The sequence below is a fragment of the Salvelinus sp. IW2-2015 genome, unplaced genomic scaffold, assembly GCF_002910315.2.
Source record: "Salvelinus sp. IW2-2015 unplaced genomic scaffold, ASM291031v2 Un_scaffold3365, whole genome shotgun sequence".
In the NCBI taxonomy this organism is placed as follows: domain Eukaryota; kingdom Metazoa; phylum Chordata; class Actinopteri; order Salmoniformes; family Salmonidae; genus Salvelinus; species Salvelinus sp. IW2-2015.
Genome location: NW_019944648.1, coordinates 5,240 through 10,478, shown reverse-complemented (window position 1 = coordinate 10,478; position 5,239 = coordinate 5,240).

Here is a 5,239-nt window from a genome sequence, read left to right as displayed (position 1 = left end):
GTTCATAGGATGTTCGAACTCTAGCAGGAGTCCATGGCAACCGACACCACACCTAGTGTTCATAGGAGTGTTCGAACTTCCTAGCAGGGAGTCCATGCAACCGACAACCACACCTAGTGTTTCATAGGAGTGTGTTGAACTTCCAGCAGGAGTCCATGGCAAACGACAACCCACACCTAGTGTTCATAGGAGTGTTCGAACTTCTAGCAGGAGTCCATCAACCGACAACCCACACCTAGTGTCTCATAGGAGTGTTCGAACTTCTAGCAGGAGTCCATGGCAACCGACAACCACACCTAGTGTTCATAGGAGTGTTCGAACTTCTAGCAGGAGTCCATGGCAACAGACAACCACACCTAGTGTTCATAGGAGTTGCTTGTTCTAGGTTCATTTGTCTCCGTAACATCACTCTCTAATTTTTTAAATCTGTGATTTAAAAAAATATATTTTTCTGTCAACTGTTGTTGTAGTGACACAATCTAACGTGTACCAGTTAATTTTTTTACCGGGTATGCACGTTCTGAAAATGGGCTCCTATCAGAAGGACTTTAAACCTAATGGAAATGGGSTCCTATCAGAMGGACTTTAACCCTAATGGAAATGGGCTCCTATCAGAMGGACTTTAAMCCTAATGGAAATGGGSTCCTATCAGAMGGACTTTAACCCTAATGGAAATGGGSTCCTATCAGAAGGACTTTAACCCTAATGGAAATGGGCTCCTATATAAATGTTGAATGTGTTTTCTAGCCACACCTGTTTGTGTCTTCTAAAGAGAACAGAGGAAAGAGAAGCTTTGAAGTGTGTTGACGTTTAATTTCCTTTCTCTACAGGGTGACAGGGTGTATCCTAGACCTACTGCAAGCCAAGCTTTGCTTAAATAGCGCAAGCAATGGGCTTGTGTATTGTCATAGAGTAGCAGTAGCCTAATTATAAAGGGAATTTCAGAGCAGCCAGACCCAGCGTTCTGGTGTAGTTGCACAATAAAAAAAACAATTAAATCAAATCAAATTGTATTCGTCACATACACATGATTAGCAGATGTTAATGCGAGTGTAGCGAAATGCTCGTGCTTCTAGTTCCGACAATGCAGTAATAACCAACGAGTAATCTAACCTAACAATTCCCCAACTACTACCTTATACACACACAAGTGTAACGGGATAAAGAATATGTACATAAAGATATATGGATGAGTGATGGTACGGAACGGCATAGACAGTACATTTAGGTTACCACAACACTACAGCTAGGCCTATTTGTTTAGTTATTCTGACAGGCAGTTTTACTCCACATGACGTCAAAACGTTTAACAACATTCCTTCCTGTTTGGTGAACTTACCCATGTGTCGTTATCCACCGTCTCAGATCCACCGTTTGGATTTTGTCATGTGCTGTTGACATTGTGTGGTCCTATTCATGTGCTGTTGACATTGTGTGGTCCTATGTCATGTGCTGTTGACATTGTGTGGTCCTATGTCATGTGCTGTTGACATTGTGTGGTCCTATGTCATGGAGGACTGTTGAGCTAATGTAGGCTAATGTGATTAGTATGAGGTTGTAAGTAACAAGAACATTTCCCAGGACATAGACATATCTGATATGGGCAGAAAGCTTAAATTCTTGTTTGTTTAACTGCACTGACCACTTTACAGTAGCTATTACAGTGAAATAATACCATGCTATTGTTTGAGGAGAGTGCACAAATTTGAACATGAAAAGTTATTAATAAACAAATTAGGCACATTTRTGCAGTCTTGATACATTTTGAACAGAAATACAATTGTTCATTGGATCAGTCTAAAACTTTGCACATATACTGCTGCCATCTAGTGGCCAAAATCTAAACTGCACCTGGGCTGGAATAATACATTATGGCCTTTCTCTTTTATTTCAAATATGATGGTACAAGAAAATACAAAAGAACGGTTGGCTTTTTCTTTGTATTATCTTTAACCAGATCTGTTGTGTTATATTCTCCTACATTTATTTCACATTTCCATAAACTTCAAAGTGTTTCCTTTCAACTGGTACCAATAAAATGCATATCCTTGCTTCAGAGCCTGAGCTACAGGCAGTTCGATTTTTGTATGTCATTTTAGGCGATAAAAAAAAAAAAAAGGGGCGGATCCTTATTAATGAGGGCTCCTCACTTGCGCATGCTGATACGAGCACTACTGGGGCCAAATTAGCTTACTAGCMTCGCCTCATTTTTGTGCCAAAACGGAAGATGCTTAATTGTAAAATTGGTATCCATTTCATTAGCGATTTTAATTATGGATATTAAATATTTATAAACTTTATAAAGCAGATCAGAGATAATGTAAAAAATAAAAAGCCTAGCTATCTCCCTCCAGGTAACAGCTCCATCTTGAAATAATTTTCCTTCCTCCACTTCCGGTCGTTGCCTCCAACTCGATTCAAAGCAGTGGACATTTTATCACCAAATTCCTCACATTTATATTGAAGTCAACTGTGTAGACTCCCTGTCTAACAGATGCWATGAATTCAACATTGTGTTGTTATTACCTTTGGCATCACGCTGTCCAGCCTTCCCAGAGTATTGTGTTGTGTTTCTAGTACACTCTAAGACTGGCCCATAAATACATATAGTGCTGTGACAGCCAGAGGCTGTGAAACAGACATGGTATTTCGGAAGAGAAATTACCTTCAATTCTGTGTATCCTCCGTCGACACCAGTGCCCCCGCACATTGAGTCTTTACCGGTACCCCCCTGTATATAGCCCTGCTATTGTTAATTACTGCTGCTCTTTACATATTTGTTATTCTTATCTCTTACTTTTTGGGGGGTATTTTCTTAAAACTGCATTGTTGGTTAAGGCCTTGTAAGTAACCATTTCACTGTAAGTTCCATACCTGTTGTATTTGGCGCATGTGACAAATACAATTTGATTTGATTGAATTCCTTGTGGATAAATAGTGTGGTGTGAGTCTGGCTGAGAATCATATCTCAGACCCCACCAGTCCTGATACGATCAACTCTCATAGGCCTAATAAGGTATCTTAGTTCAATTTAAACAGCATCATAGCTCTTCCATGTCTAGTATATAAACAGTCATAACACTACGTAGTCAACGTTCTTTGAGACGTTAATACGTGCATCATTAAGAGCAGTATGTGTAGCTAAATAAATACTGATAGTAGACAGATTAAAACACTGACCGTCCACTTTACAGCATATTTTGCCGTCCTTAGAAAGGACTTTAAAATATACTGAACAAAAATATAAACGCAACATGCAACAATTTGAAAGATTTCACTGAGTTACAGATCATATGAGGAAAATCAGTCCATTGAAATACATTCATTAGGTCCTAATCTATGGATTTCACATGACTGGGAATACAGATATGCATCTGTTGGTCACAGATACCTTTAACAAATGGGCCTCAGGATCTCATCAATGTATTTTTGAGCTTTCAAATCGCCAATTATGAAATGGAATTGTGTTTGTTGTCCTCAGCTTATGCCTGCACATACCATAACCACACCGCCACCATGGGGCTCTCTGTTCACAACGTTGACATCAGCAAACCGCTCGCCCGCATGACACCACACACATGATCTGCAGTTGTAAGGCCGGTTGGAAGTATTGTGTGACAAAACCGTACATTTTAGAGGAACCTTTAACTGTCCTCAGCACAAGGTGCACCTGTGTAATGATCATGCTGTTTAATCAGCTTCTTGATATGCCACACCTGTCAGGTGGATGGATTATCTTGGTAAAGGAGAAATGCTCACTAATACAGGGGATGTAAACAAATTTGTGCACAACATTTCAGAGAATTAAGCTTGTTGTGCCTAAGGACGTTTATCTGGAATCTTTTTTTATTCGTCATGAAACATGAACCAACAACTTTACTCTGTGCTGTGTTTCTACTTGTGTTCAGTTGTATATTTAGTCATCCGAATCGCTTGTGGTAGAACCAGGGCTTCCCAACGGAAGGCTTGACAACAACGGGTGTTGGAAGCTGTGGCAGCTTGTCGGTTAACTCCCTACACTGCAGAGCTGTGGGTGCATTAGTATACAGACTAAAACCATACTACGTAGCTAATGGCTAAACCACTACTCTCCTTATTATTACCTTACCGTTATGTGTGCATAGTTACAGAGCTAACATACTACTTTAGCGTAATGGCAAACAAAACTTCCTATATATTACCTACCTTATGTGTGCATTAGTTACAGAGGCTAAGCATACTACGTAGCGATAAGAAAAACGGCTAACAAAACTCTCCTATATAATTACCTTACCGTTATGTGTGCATTAGTTACAGAGCTAACATACTACGTAGCGTAATGGCTAAACAAAACTCTCCTATATATTACCTTACCATTTTGGTTCTTGATTTATGTTATAAGTTACATTGGCTTAAAACAGTTCACCCTCTCTGCTTAAATTACCCACATTACAGATAAACTGTATTCCATTTATCTAGCCATTCAGATTGTTTCCTTTGGAAACATAAGTACTTCTGCGGTAATATACAATACAATACTGACTATTTGGTTCATACACTGTCATATCAGTCCGTACAACGGGCTACTTTAAACGTAATCAACTTAATCTCAACCTTGGCTCAAATGTTCTTATGATTTCTCTTGTAAAGTGGATGGGAGCATAAAGAACACGTGCCGATAAAACAAAATATGAAACACTATTAAAAGGCAAAATGATAAACCGTCACGAGTCAGATAGGTGATAATGTTGGTGCACTGTGAAGCCTGGCAGGTGCGTGTAGAACGGTTACTGTTTGGGAACATGTCCACGGATCAGCTAATGACTCTTATTGATCATAATCAGACCAGGTGTGTTGGCCAGGTGGATGGCATTTATTACATCCCTTGTCTACTCTTTAATTAATTAATTACTAATTGGTTCTAGCACCTGCTTTGGCAAAGTGGATTTTTATTTATTTATTTATTTTAGATGGAGAAGCCACATTTAACACTCTTTGTTCAGATCTCAGTGCTGGAGGAAAATAACTTGTTTTTAGTTGACCTCAGAACTAGATTTACTAGCATGTCCTGTGAGTGCTTAACACTATGTATGATAAATATGGTGCAATTTCATAAAATATAGAATATCCATTCATGGACATAAAATAAGGGGGTAAAAAAGAATTACAAGCATGAAAGTCCACTACAGTTTATTCCCAAGCCTCACAGTCTGGTATTTATTCAAAATGTCTTGGGGCAACATTGAGTTCCTTTTTCGGT